Genomic DNA, 21,882 nt, shown 5'->3' with positions numbered 1-21,882 from the left:
GACAAAACCCTGAAAATTCAAAAGCAAGAGCATCTTTTAAATTGCTTATTTAAATTTGAAAGCTCTGGCTTTTGTGGTTTGCTTTGTTCATACGCTCCATCATGGCTTTTCTCTTTTGTCCAATTTTAATACATAAACTGTACCTTACACAATCTCCAAAGGCTGGGAAACCTTTCTAGCCTCCCTGGATGGCTGACAGATGAATGATTCACAATAGCTGAATTAATTCTGAGGACTTTTTAAATGTTTTCAGTTTAACTGGCTAACATCAGTTTCACAACATATGATTTAAACAGTCTTCAGTGCTCTTGGGTATATGTATTTCGATAAAATTAACAATTAAATAAAATTGTTTGCTACTATGGACAACAGTAGCTTCTATCCTTTGTTTCAATTTTTTTATTTTGTGAATTATAAATACTGAGAACAACTGTTCCAAAGGCAACATTAAAGTCTTTTAATGCTGATTCAGTTACTAGGCACATGTTCTACACTGATGTGTCTAAATATCATAATGAAATTTTAATTGCAAAGAAAAGAGCATTTCTAAAATGAAATAATGTTTTTCATTTCTACAACACCCAGGGGCAATAATTCACTTATAGACGAATGGCCTGTAAAATTCTGCTTGTTGACTGTTAACTGCAAAATTCAAGCAGTGTGTAAGAACATGAAGTGCTTCCTGGAGAATACAGGCTTTAGAATCATAGAATGGCCTGGGTTTGAAGGGACCTTATAGTTAACCTTGTTCCAACCCCCTGCCATGGTCAGGGACATTTCCACTAGACCAGGTTTTTCAGAGACCAATCCAACCTGGCTCTTAACACTTCCAGAAATGAGCCATCCCCAGATTCTCAACTGGGCAATTTGTTTCGGTACCTCATCACTCTCATAGTAAAAAAAAAATTTCTTCTGTATATGTAACCTGAATTCTCTGTCTTTCAGTCTGAGCCATTATTCCTTGCCCTCTCACTACAGTCCCTGAGGAAGCTCCCTCTGGCTTCCTTGCAGGCTCTGTTCAGATACTGGAAGGTTACTATGATGTCTTCAAACAACCTTCTCTAACTCTGGAGGTTGAAGCCAGTTTATTCAGTTCTTCATTCTTAGTAGGGTATGTTCCCCATCTGACAGCTCAGTTTTACTCTGCATGAAAAGCAGTAGTAGATACTGAAACTTGCATTCAGCACCTTCACTTGCTGCCTACAGCAAGCTGTAGACATCATCCCTGAGATAAACTTTGTGAATGTGTGTACTGCTTCAGGACTTGTGTGAACAGAGAAACAGAAGATAATTTTTCTAGCTCTGAAATATCCACAATTGTGCTTGCAAAGATAGAAGGTGCATGCACATGTAGGGAATACCTACAAGATTTTAAATGCATCATGTTCAGACAACTTGCTGGTATAGAAAAAGATGAATACTCTGTCACCTCAGAAAGCTTCCATATGGACTATCACTGTTATGCATGATGTATAGACTCATCAGTTGACCTCCCTCTATCTGCTATGTTCTTTAAAAGTCATAAATTCAGGGCAGTTTCTCCATGGAAAGGGGGGAAAGCACAGCTTGTGTTAGGACAATTTTTTTAATAAGTTTTTCACTCATTAAAGGACAGAACACCACTTGGGGATATAAGAAATGCTGTGCTGAGTCAATTTAGAAAGTACTTATAGACAATTTATGGATTTCCTATGCCATCACCACTCTAGTGGGGAATAACATCTCAGGTCCAAGATCAGGGGTCAGCCTCAATACAGAGTCTGGAGCTCCTAAAGTTCACAGGAGAATCAAAGCCTGGGAAAATAGGAATTCTGCTTTCAACTGGCCAGGGAAACCTGATCCCTCCTCGAATATAGTGGATTAGAGAGTACATGCTAGTAATTTGCCTTTCCTGTGTACTTGTACAGATGCATTTTCTACAAATGTAGTTTCACGAGTTCTTTAAACAAACTTTGAGTGTAAGTGCTTATGTAAGGAGAATCTATCTTAAACACACATACATTTTTTTCCCAAATAAAGTAAAAAACCATGGATATATAGCATAACAATGTTACACAATTTTTAATTTTTTTTTATTTAGAATTTCAAAGCACGTATCTTAACCATGGTGCCCTATTGGACATTTTGATTCAGTTAATCACCTTCAAATATCAACATTGTAAACTATAACTACAAAGATAACTCATTTAGTGAGTTACAAAAGAACAACAACAACAAAAAACCAAAACAACAAGCCAAACAAACAAAACCTCAAACTAAACAAAAACAAACAAAAAAAAACAAACCACCAAAAAAAAGCCCTCTAACTTCCTCCCTCTAAACCACAAACAAGAAACTTATTACTAAAACATAGACAATAAACTGAGAAAGTCTAATTTCCCATGTTGAAGGGCAGGGTTTCTAATAACTGGACTACAAAGTTATTGATTAAATCTGTAACCAGGATCTATCACACTTGAATATGTAACTGAAAACATAGATCTTGTTTTTCTGGGTGGAAAGTTTGCTTTTCTAGAACATGACTAGCAAGTTAAAGGAACAGTAGATTTTTTAATTCAAATACTTTGGAATTATCTTTAGTGATTTATTTTTCCATTTAGGAACATATTATGGGGGGGAAAAAAAAGTTAGTTTAAGAGTTCTCCTTTCTTAGTTCCACTACTAGTCTGTGCATAATCCTTTTGACACCTGACCTGTCTACATGCCCATCAAATATCACGAGACTGGCCTGATGTTATGGAAATTTTACATGCCAGCCACCATAACAGGATTACATTCCAGGATCCCTGAGTCAGGAAGTCAAGAGGAGGTTTTTTAATAAAGTTCACTTTATTAATAGTCCTACAGCTTGAGCTGCATGCCTCAAAAGAGGAAACCTGAACAAAGAAATCCCTGCATGGTTGTACTGCTATAATCCAAGTTTTCTGTCCCTAAAGCAATAGTTTGGACCAATAGTTATAGTAAGATCTGGAGTCTTATACCTTTTTGATTTGATTTGTTTGTTGTTTCATCAGGGAAGATATATTTTTCTGCAAGACACAGTGTTTCTTTTTCCTGTTTCACCCCCTCTCATGCTGGTTTGAATGGGTTTTGTGGTTATCTTTTCAGCAGCTGCAATATGGTTGTTATGGTTCATGTATCACAATCTGTAGGCTTTATCTGCTCATGCAATCTACTATTGCTAAGTCTTAATTATATAATGGCCCTCTCCAGAAGAGTCCTACCTTTGTTTTATTAACATTCACGTTATTTATTACATGGCAGCAGAATATTTGTAGCCTCTAAGGTGTAAGCACAGTTGAGTATAGCAAGTGTTACAATGTTAAATATAAACAGTATGACAAAGATTATTATAAAAATCAATAACCCATAAAGAATTCATTTTGCCCAGGCTCCTAAATCTTTTATCTAGGAGGTGAGCCAAGACCATACTTCTTGTAAGCCTGTTGAGATATTATTCAATTGTATTTTATGCACTAATTTTACTTGCTGCCACAACTTCCAGACATCAGCCGAAATCCTCTCACTCTGGTCAACAAACATGCAATGACTAGTATTAATAATTGTACACACTCCCCTTTGTGAGGCTAAGAAAATGTCTGCTGACATTCCATTTTTCAGTGAAATTTCAGAGTTATGAAACCTTTTTTTGGAACGCCACAATTGCATCAGCAGTATTACTGCCTAAAGTTTCTATTGCCACTGAGATGTTCACTAAGTCCTTTTCTAATTCATTCACTCACAATCAGATAAAAAAACATAAGGAGTGGAATGCAGTTGGACTTTCTACTAATAAATTTCTTCGTTTGATCCTATGAACAAATGTTTGTGTCATGATCCTGGTATCACAGCTTAATTTGAGAACAAAAATATTAGGAGCTGAGGCTCTTAAGACAAAAATTCTTGACCATTCTCCTGGTAGTTTTTTGTGAGCTCTCTTACCACATACCCCAGATCACATTTTGCACTCAGGTACAGGCCAAGGTGCATGGAAAGGCCCTCAACTATTCTTGTTATTTATATGCCTGTTGTTTGGTTACAATCATCAAGGCTGCTCACAGGAGTAGTATTACTACAGGAGCATAAGCTGAGTGAGGCAGGCGTAGTGTTTTACACACTGCATATTTGTCCTTTGCTTCTGGGACTGCCACCTGCCACTGTTGTGAGTGTGTGTGGTCTTGGTGGAAAGAAATATCTGAACACAGCTTAGTCCATGAGATGTTTTTTGGTACAGGGATCCCTAACAGAGGAGTGTTCAAAGCCAAGTGGCTTGGAAGGAAAGGACATATTCAATAGTGGGTTTTATCAGTAATTTGGACTATGGTTTTTGATTTGTTGAATTAAAAATTTTGTCTCCATGTAACAAGGCTGTATAAATTTAGATACTATCTCACATAAAAAAGCATGGCAAAAGCTACTAACTTTACGTGTAGGATTTCCATAATTTCCTCAGGCACTTGTAAACTTCACACCTAAATGGGTCTGAAAAAAAACCAAAACCTATTTCAGTTTTTAAAACACTGACCATGTTGGATTCATTCCCGCATGCACTGTTGTTCATCACTGAATGACCCTTTGACAACCACTTAACATGCAAGTGATGGATCCAAGCTACTGTCCTCTAACTTCTACATCAAAGTAAGCATTTAATAAGACTATCTGCAGCCACTCCCACATTCCAATTTAGATTTATGGGAAAACACTTTTAATAAAATTTTATCTCCAGGCTACAAATCATGTGCTTATATCTCCAGAGACATGGTTTAGTACCACTAATCATGATCCCTTTTAATTTTGAAACTTTCCTGTAAGTTTAGGACATAGTGTGTCAAATGCTCATCTGCATTCAATAAGCTGTTTTGGGCTGGGATATAAGTTCCCGATATAGACAAAAATCCCCGAAAAAGAACTTCATCAAGCAATAGTCCAAGGCATTGTCTCAAGGCATTTCAAATCTCCCATAAGGTTAAATTTAATGCTTCAGGACATTTTAACCCCATATATGTGCAAATTTTAACTGTTCTCTCCTTAAAAGCTAATTCATCCTTTCTACCTGTCCAGATGCTTGACGGTGATAAGGGTCTGCAATCTTTTTAATTCCTAACGTTTTATAAAATCAATTGATTGTTCCTGCTGTGAAACTTGACCTTCTTCTGATTCAGATTCTTGTATTCTGTATCTAGGAATAATTTCTTTAAGGAGAGCTTTTATTGCTCTTCCTGTGTCTGCTTTTCTTATTGGGAAAGCCTCCAACCATACTGATAACTGATCTCCTATAACTAGCAAATATTTTATCCACATATTGTGGACATAACAGCATTGTTATGGACTTCCTGTTATGTTACAGGAAGTCTTCAGCATGGGCAAAAAAGGCTGATTTCCATCGACTTTATATTTGAGAATTTCTTACAGATAGGACAGGCATTAATAATTATTTTAGTGGCTGCATAGACACTCAGTGCCACCCATACTTGTAGCACTTGGATAGCCACTTCTTCCAGTCCTATGTGAGCTTTACTATGGAACCACTAGGTTCACAGTAATTTTTTTCAGTAAGACAGATTTTCCCTCCTATTTTCCATATAATGTTCATCTTCTACTGTTTCCCATTTTCTCCAATGTTCTTTGCTTGCCATGTTTGATCAATATAGTTTATAGTTTTCTTGGATGGTCAAAATTGGACCTCAAGTTTTTGCCTAAAGCAATTGCTGTGATCTTTACCACAAGTTTTGCTGCTATGTCAACTAAGGCATTCCCTTTCCTAATTACAGCACCCCTTGTATGGACTGGACAGTAAACCATAGCAATTTCTTTGAGGAGTTGGAAACTGTTTCATCATTTCTCAGTGAATTGCTGGGAGCTCCTGATCTCAAAGGAGTGACTGGATTGAGTCTTACTACTGAATCTATGTTGAGAAATTCCTCAAACTTTACAAGGGTTTTGGCACTGGACACTGTAATACCTACCCGTTAATTGGTAGGTATTACTGTGCCCAGTATATCTGAGGTCTCAAAAGACAGACCTCTTCTGTGACAGATACCTGCAGTCTCCATACCAAGACTTAAGTCCATTTTTTGTGGCTACAGTGTTAGACAAATGCATTTCTAATCTGTTACTTGTTTGAACCATCTAAATAGTTTACCAGCTGTAAGTGCTGACATTTCCTTAGGGGATAATTATTTAAGAATTAGTGCTTTCAGTATTCATCCAACTTTACTGTCCACCACCAGTCTGCATCTCTATTAGAGCACATTTTTCATCTCTTGCCTCCTTTTAGTTTACATTTAAGTGCTTTGGCTCGTATTTTTGTTTGCTTCTTTGTTATCTTCTCAGTTGGCACTACCAACTCTTTTCAATTTATGACAAGCTGTGAATGTCATTAACACTATATCCCACTTCCACAGCAATAATGATGATGATATGCAAATGACTAATTCTATCCTACTGAAGTAAATAAATCTTAACTCTCATTTACATAACTTGGAAGAAAGCCCCAGAAGAACACTTGTTAAGTTTTTTCACTTTGATACAGGTAGTTGAACCCACTGTTTACTTTTTCAGACACCTCTAACAGAGATCATCATTCTCAAATAACTTGTGTTAAAGCTTAGGATGATCTCTCTACTCTCCCAAATGGATTCATTAAAAAATTCAAGCAAAATGGAAACACCTTTCTTCTAGATAGTCAAATATTGTGCTGATAGTTATGGAAGTTCAATTTACAAATACAAGTGTTCACTGTACATGTGCACATCAATAGTGTTAGATGTTAAGGACATTTCAACTCCATTAACATAACTTTAAAAAAATGTTTAATCATGTCTGCTGTGGAAATTTCTGCACTTTGTTGTTTGTTCAGGAAATACTAGAGTTTGGTGTGTTTGGCTGGGGGTTTGTTTCGCTTTCCGCAGGGTTTCTTTAAACCAAAGTCCATTCTTTATAAGTCTATGACTATTACTTGACAGAAAAATAAAAGGTTGACTGTGGTATACAGAAACTTCTGTTTATGCATCAAACATCATGCAAGAATGGGAAAATTCACCCATGCTTCTGCCATTGTGGGGTTTATCCACTATAATTTACAGACAAGAAACACCTTAACCTAAGCAGCTCCAGCTTTGACAGGCCACCTAATCTTAGGCAAGTCACAGTTTCTGATGCCCAGTTTTACCATGACAGGTTAGGAGCCATCTGCCTGACAGCACCTTAACTCACACCTAGAGATCTGTGGTGCAATCCTACATGGTTTATAGCCAGGGAAAAGAAACAGGACTATCATGGGCATGACTCACACCTTTTCAGATGAAGATACTGAAAGAGGCTGAGATGAGCCTCCCCTTGAAGGGGGAGGCTTCCCCTTGAAGCTTGTTCACTGACCACAACAGGGACCCATCATAGCTCACACAGACTGAGACATGCTTCATATTTTACAGCCAGAGAGGTCAAAACAAATCCTTCCCTCTGCCTTCCCAGAACTTAAATGGCTAGAAGGAGCTATGACTTAATCTGAGACTTGGCAGCACAGCACTGGAGTTCCAGCCTCTTTTTCTAACCTTAATTCAACTGCCTATCTCTATCTGCCAGACCTCGCTGTGATGCAGATGTGAATTAATTGTTTCAGTTAGCTTACCTGATCTGAAATCAGGGCAAATTGCTCAGAATTTTCCTACCTTGCCCAGCACAATTAAAGATATAGAGTAGAATTTTTATAATCAGAACACATTGTATATTTACCACTTGTGGAAAAAAGTGTTATGCTTCTGCACTTGACACAATATGAAAACTGTCCATAAATTTTACCTCTCTGAAAATGACTGCTTTGTCAAAAACATGAGATAAGAGAGGAAAACACATGTATGTATTTTTTATATACACTAAATATTTTAATTATCTTGGTAGACAAGAAAGTGTGTATTCAATGAATTCAGATGTTTAAGTAAATTTTGGAGTAATAAGTGTTTGCCATGTCTAGTTCTCCAACAGAACATTTTACCAAAATATATTTTTATTATTTGAATTTTTACATTCTACTTCTACTTGCACCAAATTTTATTCAGAGCTTTTGTTTACATCTCACTTTTTCTTTTAGAAGAAAAACACACCTTAGGTCCCTAGACACCAGAGAAAGCAAGGAAAAAAAATTGGTTGTTTTGCTTTCTTAGCTTATTGAACCCAAACAGACTATATCTTGTTTGGTACTGCTCCCCATCCACCACCACTCCTCGACCTTCATCTTTTTAAGAACTAGATAAACACTCATTTTTGAGCACAAGTCCTGCATACTATCTATTCCAAATTACAGTATCTATTGATGAATTTCCCTCATGCAGTGTTTTTATTTTTCAGATTCTGATTCATCATAAGCTTCAGATGTTTCAGTTAGTCAAAGCTTCTCATGGTACCTTCAAGAGATCTGCAATTCATTATGATAAATTGCACAGATCTTTTACCATGGGTTTGTGTCTGTGCTGCCACTGTCCCAGGACCCAGAATAAGCAGAAATTTGTCCAGAATGAGGAAGAAACCCAGGAGCTTGCTCCTGTAAAGGCTGTGATGTCAGAACTGCTCATTTCTCTTCCCTAAAGTTGCTTTACACATTTCAAATTTCACTCATCCCTCTTCCCCTTTTTCCCCTCTTACAGGGACTTCTCCACTAAGCCCTTCCTGCTTTATTTTCAATGCTCCAGAGTTACAGCTGCCTATGTCTCACAGTTTCCTCCTTGATATCTGTCTCTTCTTCCTTGTGCCCCAAAGATCCTATTCTACCTCCTCCCTGTTCCCAGAATTTATTTTCTTGTTTTTATAAAATTGAGTTTTGTCCTATCCTTGAGACATATCAGCATTGACTGTACTGCCAAGAAGTAATTAGTCAGCAGCATCTCTGAGACCACCTGTCATTAAATAAACACAGTAATATTTGTTCAGGGCAGCATCATGGAGGAGAGCGTCAGATGCTCTGTTTTCCAATAAATACATCCCTCTGTTACCTGTTGCAAAAACCCACATACCTATATTCCAAACTCAAGACAGCCCCAAACATTCCAGAATCATTCAGGTTTGATATTGGAGGCAGAGTCATCAAAGGCCTGGAACAGCAAACATTAGATATCAGAGGTGATTTTGTCTTAGCTACTTTAGAATTTTATTCTCTGTGGCTATTTCCCACCCCCTAACCTACTCTGAATACAGTCACTAGCTAGCCCACAAACACAGACAGTAGCTTGGAATTAAGAAAGGAAAGGAAGAAGGAAAATAATAAGGCAAGAAGCTGTGCTTCTGCAGCATCTGTGCTTAACATAATAGTATTGAAATATTCTGTGCATGAACTTCTGTGCAATAATCACTAGATAATCCCTGTTACCTTCCACAGGAATCGTGCTTCTGCAGAGCTGAAATCACAGTAACAGGAAGATGAAAATGATTCATTCAGATTAAAAAAAAATATTCTAGACAGAAGGTAAACAAACCTCTTCTTCCAGTGCATTTACAAAATTATTCTCTGAGAAAAAAAAAAGTTGCTTTCTTTGTCTTAAGTATATTTCTCCATCTCAGATGATAAACATAATCTACATAACAGAGATAAGTGGATAACATATCCAGATTGTTACTTGTTGTATTATCACCTTTATTGACTATATGTTATCAATAGTAGCACTGTTAATTGTTGTTTTTCTGCTATGAACAAAACCCACAAAAAACTACAAGGACAAACTACTCTTGCTGCCAAGAGTAGGTGTTCAGCTCCACTGACTGCAGGCAAGCTGAACCTGCTGATGCCAGCAAGGACTTTGACCCCAAGTCACACTTCCCTCAGAAGAGTGAGGGTGCAGGATACAGGACATGCAGATTTCTATTTCTGTAAAGGCTTTAGCACAATCTGCATGCAGGGTGTGAAATGCGGCAAAATTGTAGCATACTGAAAGGTTGACAATGTCCTTTTGCTAACCTACATCTTCAAAGCAATATTCTCTCATCAGCTTTTCCTTCTTCTGGCCCGCTGCTTGAAGTCTTTGTCCTCTTCGCCTCCTCTCTACTGTGCATCAGAATTGAGCTCTGTAGCTAAGCAGTCTTCTCCAGAAGCCAACTGTACAGGTTAATTTTATATTCTTCTGAAAATCCACTCTCCACTGAAATGTGCTTTGAGGTAAATTTGAGGTCCTTTTAGGTAGTTTTGCTCCTACAGGTCTTTTCCTGTTTCCACCACTTCCTTCTCTACTCAATACTTTATTAGGCTGCTGGCAAGTGTGGAGGCTATTCCTGTTCCTTTAATTCTTTATTCTGGAAATAAAAAAATCCTACCTTAGAACTGACAGTAGAAAGAGGCCTTGGAGCAGGCAACAAGAAAATGTCACCAATCTAAATCCCAAACTATTAAAATTACGGTAAGAAAACATCACAAATTTGCACTGTTGCACTGTGGCTTCAAACATTTAAATTTCCCCTAAGTTAGATACTTGTATTTAAGACCTTATTCTAGAATTCTTGCTGACGTTATGCAGATGACCACAGATTTCATTCATGCATGTAAAGAGTTCTACAGAACTTCTATTAACCTTATCACAGATCATTGTAGTTCATTGCTTTCTGAGGAGAGTTGTTCTTCACTGCTGGACCTTTCTTTGAGATTTATTCTATGTGTGGCTCAAGGGACACAGTTTCTCACTTTCCCTTCCTTTTGTTTTTGTTTTTTTTTTTTCAATGACTACATTTTCCATTTTCTTTCCTTCTTTGGCAGAGGCACAGCTCCTATTCATTTCTCATCAGACCTCCACACTCCCTTCTACCAACTCTCAGATTCCCTACCCAGAGGAGCCTGCACTCTGGTGAAAAGCATCTGTGGATGACAGCTGAGTGCTGTGGGAATGCAGAACTGAGGATGAAGCATTGCAGGTGCCTGCCTTAGACTGCACATCTATCCTTGTTAGCTTCTGCTGTCTTACCTCCACTACATAAAAGACCAGATCAGCAACAGAACACAGAAAGATGTTGCTTTTAAGGGATCACCTGCTGTCTCACCTACAGATATAGCTGCAGGTTTTCAGCAGACACGACAATTCTGCAGCTTTCTTCACCTCTGCTTTTGCCTCTGCCTCCATGCAAAAGCAATGAGCCACACCATAATGACAAAGTACATAGATGCACTTGCCATCCCCCCTTAAGGAGCCTTAGAAAATAATGCAAGGAACAGCTCAGATCCACACTGAAGCCTCATGTGGCACCAAGGACAGAACACTTCAAAGCAGAAAACACTCAGAAGCACAGTGCTCCTATATAACCCTAGTGCCTTGCCTGAAAAGTCCCTAGAGTCAGAAATGTTCTTTGGCTTGGTAATATTTCCAGCTTTAGATCGTATGAGCAGAATAAGAAGCAAGTTGCTTCTGAAGAAAACAGAAACCATGATGCTCACTCAATGAGAGGTGAGGTATAGTCATTTCTATAAACCCTGCTAGACATCCTGGTGTTTCCATCCAGAAGTTGGAAAGGATGCAATAGATTTCAAACCTATTTTAAGTTTTATGTGCAATTATTCAAGGAAAAATTAATTTAGGAAGGATTAGAACTTAAGGGTTTATGCCACAAAGTGGCCTTTCCTCCCCTTGGTAACTCCAGTCACTACACAGTCACCAGCACAAAGATGCACTGCAGCAGCCTGTGTTGAAACATAAAAGCTGGGCAGCAAGCACTACTTTTCCAAATACAACAGTCACTGGAAATGAACTCTGAAAAGAGCTAACACAGATACACAAAGAAGCTGGAGACTGATAATGAGCAGAGCAGTAGAGTGAGAGAACAAAAAGCCAGCTTCTCACCTCATCACCTTTCAGAGCACCACTCCAGCCACACAGCTTAAAGACAATCCAGCACTGAACTATGGTTATGCCTGCACAACACAGAAACAGCTTTCAAGCCCTGCTTTAGAGCAGTAGCCCTACTTCTTTTGAGTAGTGCCCTTGAAAGGCTTGCACAGACTGTTGGAGGGTTTTCCCAACTAGATTTTTCAGAGGTTTATAAAACACCTGCTAAACGTTCAGTAAAATTGTCAGACAAGCAGGAAGAGACTTAAATCTCCTAGAATTAGCTGTCAAAGTTAATTGGATAGTTCGAAAAAATGATTTACTTGAAGCAGGTTACTTAGGTTCCTCCTTATCTTGAGCTGATTATCTTCCTTTTCTGAAGGGAGATCTAAGGGAAGCTTGGAACAACTTGGAGAAGGCATCTATTTTTCAGATATCTGGGCTATTTGCCTCAGAAATTAAATTGTATTATCACATATCAATCAATATTACAGGCATATTTTGATTCCACTTGCATTACAAGAGAGCTATGAAAGTCTGGCTGCCCTTCCAAACCAAACATGCAATACTAGATCTGGAAGTTCACCTTTCCTTACATGATTTCCTTCGTGGAAAAATATCCAATGAGCCAACCAACAAAATCCACCCACCAACACAAAACCCAAAGAAAAAAAATCTTTGTTTCATCTTTTCTAGTAAGTGTTGAAACCAGGAAAAAAGTCAGAAAACTGATCGTCAGTTTGTATTCCACGATATTTAGTAAAGTGTAAACTTCAGGTCATAACTGTCTCCTCCTTGACAGTGCTAAACAGGTAGTCTTGCTACCATCTGTTCACCTCTTGTCAAAGAACTTAGAGAAGAGTACTTGATGCTTCCACCCTCCTGTCAAATTTGTTTGGAATTTGCTAGCTCAGTCAAAAGTATCAGCAAGGAAGACAGACGGTTTGATTAGAGACTTCTTTTTCAAAGAAAACCAGGCTAGAAAATTAAAGCTGTTTAGGGTGAGAGGAGCACAGTTGATGCTTGAAGCTTTAAGGCTGATGATGTTCAAAAGCTTGAGAGGCTCTTGTCCATCTTATCCAGACTTTACACTCTGTTAATTCTTTTTGCAGGAAGAGCTACTGTTCAAAATTTATCTTGTTAGTATGAGTTCAATATTTCAGATCACTACACTTAAAAGAAAAGAGACATCATACAGACAAGAGGAGATTCTAGAAAGTAACAATACTTAGTTGATACAAACCAAGCGTGGGCTTCAAGATTGAAATTAAAACTTTTCCTATTTTATTCTGTGCTAAATCTCTAGTATTTACACAATCTGTAATGGAATTATTGCTCCTCTGATATTTCTTAAAGCAAAAGTTTCTACTATCACACAATTAACCCAGAAAACCCCTCTTCAAAAGGGGAAATTTCAGACAGATCTTGTGTGTAAAAAAGGTTAAAAACATGAAGTGTAAAAGTTCAAGAGTCTAAAAGTAAACCGGAACTCCCAGTAAATTTGCATTCTTAAATTTTTGGCGATTTTATTTTACCATGATCTTTGAGGTTTTAAACAGAAATATATATATATATATATATATATATATATATATATATATATATCTAAATGTTTTAAAGTAGTAATCTTGAGTATTGTCAATAACCCTATCCTAGTCAAGCATTCTTTTGATGCTCAAAGGTCTAAAAGCAGTCCCTATAAGTAAGGGCTGAAGGAGTTAAGCCTTCCCTCCCTGGGGAAGAAAAAGCTGAGGCAAAAGAAAAACCTCATCACAGTATTTCAGTACTTAAAAGGCAGCTACAAAAATGACAAAATCTCTCTCTTCACAAGCATCTACATGGAAAACCAAGGGACAAGAAATACAAGAGGAAGTTTCATTCAGAATAGGAAAGAAATTTCTTTTTACAGAAAGAACACTCAGCCATTGGAATAACCTCCCATGGGATACAGCGGAGTCTCATCACTGTATGTTTTCAATATGTGACTGGACAAGGTGCTAGATCATCTAAGCTAGGCTCCCTTTCCCACAGAAATTTGGTCCAGAGAATCTTTTGAAGTCCCATCCTCTCTGAGATAATCTGGGATCCCAGTTAGTGAATGAACTTATTCCAACTGTTTCTGTGAATGTCAAGGCCCCTTAATAAGAGAGTCTTGGCTCTCCACCCAGTAAAAACAGAGTTTAGTTTAGTTTAGTTTAATATGGTATTTATTGAGAATTTTCATCACACACCCACAACTGGGTGTGGGCACACATACCCACATGTGTGTTGCATAGCTACAGTTAGTACCAGTTTTACTTCCCAACACATACAACAAAAGGTTATTAATATTTAGCTTCATTCACTATTTTGCCTTGACTAAGCAGGCATAGTTCCATTAAAACTTACTGAAAAGATGTAGAATTCAAAAGCTGTTGCACAGAGTCTGCCGAGTGCCTTTCTGCTGATTAGAGTACAACAGAGTATAGTTTGAAATTCCTATACAGAAACATTTTGTGTATTGTCAGAAACTCACGATGGCATTTCCCCAGCTGTGATCTTTATTTCAGCTAAGTTACAGATATACATTGCCTGCTCTTTCTCTAATATTTAATCTGTCTTTTGTGGTCACAACTACACAGTAATTGCAGAAATTTCTCGCAGAAGGATGTTTAAAGGGGCAGATAGCAGAACTGCAGAAGAGAGGCACCACAGATATAGAACCACTAAAAATGGAAGCCAAAAGGAACAGCAGTGAACAAGGTGCTGCCAGGCAGGGTTCCATTATTAGAAAATATCAGCTTTCTTTTAAAAATAGCTTTCTTGCTGTCTTATTCACACCCATCCCTTCTCCCTCCCCACTTCTAGCAGCTCTGGATATGCAGTTTCTTCTCTTCTGCATATAAGTAGCCTGAAGCAAACTAATTGTAGCAGTTTATAAACATAAAGGGAGAAAGCAGAATATTTTTGGATTATCCAGGTTTTCATTGCAGACATTTTCCCCCTTAAGCACTTTGCAAAAATCTCCTTACCATGCTGGACTTTTTAATGGCATCACCTCAAGCACACCATTCAATTCTGCAGAATGAAACATTCTAAAGAATGCTTTTATGGCACTTTTTTTAATCCAAAATTCTACTTCTGTAAAAGCCACTCCCACAAACAGCGTTCTGCAACAAATTCAGGAGAAAATGTAACTCTCTAAGACACTTATGGAAGGACTGCAAGGTCTGTATTCTCAAGGAGGGCAAAAGAAAAAAAAAAGCAAACTTTTTGAACAAAGATTACATTGCTTTTAAAGTTATTCATGAAGACATTAGGTATTAGATCACAAAGACATCTGTCTATTAGACCAGCACCCAGACGTACAGGGTTCCAAAAAAAAACATCTTAGAGGGGATTTTCTGACTTTTCTATGGCATAAATATTTCTGTTCAGATCCTGTCTAGATGATTAATTCATTACAACTCCAAAGAAGAGAATGAAGAATTGAGTTTCATGCTGGTTGCGGCTGGGATAGATTTAATTTTCATCATAGCATCTAGTAGGGGGCTGTGTTTTGGCTTTGTGCTGAAAAGTATTTTTTATTATTGCTAAACAGTACTTACTTACAAAGGCCTTTTTTGCTTCTCAGACTATTCTGCCAGTGAGGCATCTGGGAGAGCACAAGGAATTGGGAGGACACACAGCTGGGACAGCTGACCCCAAGTGATCAAAGGGATATTCCATAATATATGGTGTCATGCTCAGCATATAAAGCTGTGGAGAGAACAATGAAGGTGGAACATTCAGAGTGATGACATTTGTCTTCCCAAGTCACCATTGCATGTGATGGAGCCCTGCTCTCCTGGGGATGGTTGAACACCTGCCTGCCCACAGGAAGTAGTGAATGAATTCCTTGTTTTGGCTTGCTTTCATGTCCAGTTTTTGCTTTTCCTACTAAGCTGTCTTGATCTCAAAGTTTTCCCCCTTTTACCCTCCCAGTGCAGGAGGGTGAGAAAGTGTCATGGGTGGGGCTTGGTTGCCAGCTGGGGATAAATTAAAAGAGGTAGAAAGGAGAAAGAAACAAACAAGAGTGAACAGAACACAGTTGAAACATTCCTTTGTAAAAAATATTTTGTTATAAATGCTAGAAGTATGATGGCAGTTTAATAGATGAACACACCAACCAAGAAGAGCTGAGGTATTGCAGAGTCGGTAAAGGTAGATTGCAAACAGCTCCAGTTGTGAAGTGTCCCTTGACCATACCATACATGGCTAAGATGAGGGCACAATTGCTCATATCAGGGGTAGCTGTTGGCTGATTAAGGTGGGAACAAGAGATAACCAGTCACTCCTGGTAGCCTTGGAAAATCACTTCTATTAAGCACAGTCTTAATGGAACGGTGCTGTAGTTACCAGACTTCTGAAAAACTGCAGTTACCAACTCAGATCATGACCTGGATGAAAACTAAATAGTGACTAAAGCAAATCACCTTGAACTCTATTAACAGCAGTCTTAGGTGAGGTCCTTCAAGCTCTCCTGGATGGCAGGAGGGTGTGCCAGCATCACCCTTGGAATGTGACACTTCTCAGAAGTCACCAGATCTCAAGTCTGCTGAGGAAAATCACCAAAAGGTGACAATAGGATCTGAGACAATACCCCCCACTCCTCTAAGCTCACTCCCTTGTCCAATGAGCAATGCAAAGGCATTCAATGTATTTCACTGAAGTAAAGGAGATTTTTGACAGATACCTTCATACATTTATATCATATATATATGTGTGTGCGTTTGTGTGTGTGTGTGTCTGTGAATTGATCCCTATACTCTCTTGGAAGAATAGTATGAATATTGCTCTTTCAAATCTACAGTGACTTTATTACAATATATCCTATTGAGTCACTTTCTAAACATTCAATTAATCAATGATTAAGTGCTGGTTAAGTCCTTTAGACATAACTGTTGACCAGGTCTGGGACTAAGGCAGGATCCAACAACACCGAGATTCTGTCAAGAGTTCAGAAAGCAAGGGGTGGTGGGTGTGTCTATTCTGAACCTCAGGGCTCAGTTGGAAGGTTTATTTTTTAAATGCCCATTCTCCATGTAAATTATTCTAAAGTGAATTTGAGCCAATTTTCCTTTGCATGTGTCCTCTATACAGTATGTAAAACAGTGAGCCTTGCTATAGAGCCTTATCATGCTTTCAAATTTTATCAAAACCAGCCTTTGACAATACAGTTGATGGTGATTCTTTAAGTGACCCAAACTACTCATTTGCAACACCACCATCACCTACACAGAAGTAAGAGCTTGCCTGGCAAGTACTCACCATCAACCTGTACTAGTAATGCTCAGAAATTTAATTTTTCAACTAAAAAGGAAACTGTTACACAGAGAAAGTATTCACTTACATCTCAAGCCCACTGACAAACCCCTCCAGCCTGCTGCTGCTCATGCAACACCTTTTAAACTACTAAAGAAGACAAATTGGTTATCTCACAATGTAAGTCTTGGACTTAAATGTACAGAGTACTAAAAAAAAAAAACAAAAAAAAAACAAACCTCAACTTGCTTTCCACTTTTATTCACATTTATTCACATTTATTATTTCATCTGTCACTGATAATCCTGGAGATCATATCACTTTATCCTATTTTAAATCCTTCCTTAAGACTTACCTTTCCTGCAATACCTACAAATCTCTGCCAAATGGGACTGTTTAGACTAATAGCCACTTGTAACTAGCTTCAGCAAATGCATCTTTCTAAACCTTCTCTCATAACCTGCTTTTTCCACTATCAATCTGCTTATTTAATTATTTATTGTCCATGAAATATCAAATTCAGATATTTCATTAGTTTCTTCTCTACATAGAGCTACTATAATAATTTAGTATCTTACAATAGCTAGCATTCAGAGGCCTGAATGTGTGCTTTGGAAAATAGAGGAAAATAAGGAGGAAAAATTAATGTTTAGAGCATTAAATAAGAAAAAAAAAAGTCTAATTTCACACTTTTAATGGAATGTACACTTTCAGTTAATCAAGAACTCAAAAATAAATGAAGACAGAACAGCATTCTTGTTCTGGAGATTTTGGATGGTAATTTTTCATTTTTATACTCTCTTTCTTTTTCCTGAAGTGTAGGCAGATAAAACAACGTGAGCAGTACTTAATATGAAAAACTAAAGATGACAAGGGCTTCTCTCATAACTTTAAATAAGTCATGCAGAACAGCTTCTGCATCATAAAACATTGACACTTACAAGTCTAAACACAAATAAAAACATCCTACAATTTTTTCTTGCCTTATCCAGAGTTCAACAAAAGGCATGAGAAGCTACTCAGAGAAGCTTCATGCTACCACTAAAATCTTTCTCAAAACTAAAAAAAAAATCTTCAACACATTCGTAAGTCTTAGAACATTTTTGTAACAATCTTTTATTAAAAAAAAAATCAAAAAACCCACAAAAGACTAGAATCAACACAACTTTATGAAAATATTATTATCCTCATGTATGCTCATTCGAGCATAACCAGCCCTTATCAATGCTGTTCCTCAGGGTGTTATTCACTACCATTTTTCTCTTCACCCCGCCTCCTCAGAACTCAAACTTCTTTCCTTAAAAAGTACTGCTCTCCAGTCACACACCAGGAATCCAGTGCACACTAGTGACTATTAAAACCTTTCTTATATCCTGCTGGGAGAGCAACAGGGGATAGGGCTGAACTTTCAGGTGGATCTATTTCAGTTCATTTGAAAATGGTGCCTATGCTACAAGTGCTTTTCCCATTGAAGGCTGCAAATCTGGCCTCCAAGAATTATTACTTTGCACCAGTATCACTGGAGAACATTGAAAATAAGAATATTTGTGTGTGGAAGAGCAAGATTTACTGTGTGTTCAGAAACAGCCTCTATGATAGGTGTGGAAATATCGGGCTTTCTATTTATATGTGTGAACCTGCCCTTCCCTGGGCACATCCAGGCCACTTATTACAGATTAGTGGATAGATGTGCCTGGTGTTGGATTTCCAGGGCCAGGAGTAGGCACAGGGCTGGAGACATATCTATGAGGAGGACACCGCCTATATCTCCAGCCACACACTGGGGATGAGTAGGCCATGAGGAATTCCTCTCCTAGCTTGACCTGCACTTCTGGTCCTAGCTGCAGCCGTATAAAGGATTAACTCAGAATTATATAAGCAGAAAAGCACTTAGGTTGGAAAAGACCTTTATGATTGTGGAGTGCAATGATAAATGAAGTAATGCTCAGGCCAGCACTGAACCACATCCATCCCTCAGTGCAACATCTACATGTCTTTGAAACATATCCAGGAATGGTGACTCCAGCACTTCCCTGGGCATCCTGTTCCAATGTTTGACAACCCCTTCAGTTTCCCAATATAAAATCGAAACTTCCTGTGGCACAACTTGAGGCCATTTCCTCTTGTCCTGTCACTTGTTAATTGGGGGGGAGACCAATCCCCACCTTCTTTCAGGGTACAACCTCCTTTCATGCAATTGTACCGAGTGGAGTGATCAAGTCTCCCCTGAGCCTCCTTCCCTCCAGGCTGAATCCCTCCATCTGTCCCTCAGCTGCTAATCATCAGACTTGTGCTCCAGACCCTTTCCCAGCTCTGTTGCCCTGCTCTGGACATGTTCCAGCAGCTCTCAATGTCCTTCTTGCAGTGAGTGGCCCCAAACTGAACACAGGATTTGATGTGTGGCCTCACCAGTGCCCAGCACAGGGGATCACATCCATGGTCTTGCTGGCCACAGTATTGATGACACAGACCAGGTGCCATTGGCCTTCTTGGCCACCTGGACACATTCCTAGCTCATGTTCAGCCAATTTTCTTCTTCTGAATCATTACTAATATGTAAAATTTTGTTAATATTACTTGTTTTCCTAATGCTTGCAAGACACTACCAAAGTATTAAATATTTGATAGTGACAACAGCAACAGAAATAGATGCCTTCATAAAATGAAACACAGGTAATGGATCAATTTTGTGCGCTTTCATACATTTTCATTATTTAAATTGTTCAATGCTGTTTGTGCCCCCTAAGCTACAGTTCTTTAAAATTTGAGTCATGAAGTGAGAGTAAAAAGAGGAACTAATTTCTTAACTCTCCAGGTACAGCTAAAATTTTGAGACTGAATTAAAAGCTAAAAAAAGAAAAAAGTAAAATGTATCCAGACTATCAAAATAGAAATCCTCAAACTCTAGCTCTTGTGTATTTATTGTTTAAGGTTGGTCTTGGTATTTTTTGGGGGGAGGTTGTGATTTGGATTGGGGATTTTTAAGTATAGGAGTTTTAAAGTCGGTCTTTTTCTTTGGAGAGGGAGGCTAGGGAAAAGGGATTTTATGCTTTATAATAATTCCACATTATCAACAACCTGAGACCTGTATGAAGATTTAGAATTCCATGGAGGCAGAGAACAGTAGGAAGAGAAGTAATATGAAAGAGAGAATAAAGATTAGAGCAAATATTGTAAGGAATTGGCTGGTTCCTTTCTGTGTACTCTGCTAACATCCAGCTGGCAAAAAGCCTTATAGCACATGAATGGGAAATTCTGCCAGAGAAGGAACTTTGCAACCTGAGTGAAAGAAGCCAGAGGCTGTACTAAATACAATAGGTTGAAGGCAGCAGACTTGAAAACTGTTCATAAAAAGAAATTTTAATCCTCTATATAGGGACATATTAAATCAGTTCAACAACAATTTTTGGTTGAAAATGCAGTTCCAGCAATATTAAAATGTTTTACTTTGCTCCTGCGTGACTTGAATCTACTCAGGTGAATGCAGGATGCTATTAACTTGAATTAAAATTCCATCTTACAGATAACTTTCTGAGTCTAAATACTTCTGAATATTTCACACCACACAATAGTGGGGTTGTAATTTTCATCATAATTTAGTACAAAAGTAAATTTAGGAATGTCGGAATTATCTCCACGTACCCCCTATGCAACTAAAGAGGCCGGAAAACTGCAAATAAAGGGAAATATCAGTGTTGGAGTTCAGCCTGTGTTTTAGGTCCCAGCCAGATTCCCCCTTTCTCCTTCCTCTCCCCTTCCCTCCTTCTGACCCCACCAACCCCCAGCCCTAATCTGTCTCTGTTTGGTGTGGGCTGGGGTCAAGGTGTGATACTCCAGCTCAGGGGGCAGGGACCTGCAGGATGGTCAGGAGCGCAGAGTAAATGCTCATATGGGATTCTTGACAGACTGGGAATTGTTGTTCCAAAGGTAAGAAACACGGAATACCTATTTGCTGTAGAGAGGATGGAAGGTGAAACAACACCTCTTTCCTATGAAATTGTTAAACTCCTTTGTGTGAAATTTTCTGATACACCTGTGTGAGCATGAGATCCAGTAAGAGAAAAGGTATGTGCCTGAGTAGGTTTGTCAAAATTACAAGCAACTGAAAAAGTGATCTTTTAATGGAAATTACCAAATATTAACAAATATGTAGCAATGATATTAAATAACTACATATGTTTGCAAACACCAATATTTTTTTTTTCTAAAAGGACGACATTTCAAATGCAGAGTAAAATTTCTTTAAAGGTAAATGGGAGCTTGCAAGAAATACAGTTTGTAAGAGGCAACTGAATTTTTTTTTCAGAAGTGGGGGAGAGAATTGGATTGAAGCTCTTCTAGACAACCAGGTTGCTTTTGATAATGATTAATTGATTTCTAGAGACTGTGTTAATAATGAATTCAATTGAGCCCTTAGCCACAAGTGGAGTTATATAGGTTAGGTGTAAAAATGTCTCTACCTTTCCTTCCAGCTACAATTAGTGAAAAACTTCCAATTTCAATGGATCTTTGAAAATATCTTCTTCCTTACTGATTTTCTCATACTTTTCAGATTCAACATCTAATTTACTGTTACGATTCAGGAGACCTGATCTTGTCTAGTGTCTTTTTCTGTTTTAACTTGATTTATGACAGTATGGGCTGTTCTGGCAGCAGGCAATGTTTTCCAAGTTATGGGCTATGACCTGCAGGCAGTGGATGCAGCAATAATCTGGTGAAGTAAAAGTTAGCCTCCCAGTGATGTGTTTCGTATCAAAAGTGAAATCATGTAACTGATTCACAAAGGAGAAGTCACTAGACAGAA

This window comes from Motacilla alba, chromosome 1, assembly GCF_015832195.1.
Source record: "Motacilla alba alba isolate MOTALB_02 chromosome 1, Motacilla_alba_V1.0_pri, whole genome shotgun sequence".
NCBI classification, from domain to species: Eukaryota; Metazoa; Chordata; class Aves; order Passeriformes; family Motacillidae; genus Motacilla; species Motacilla alba.
The sequence above is the reverse complement of the archived record's forward strand: the minus strand, read 5'-3'. Positions refer to the sequence as shown.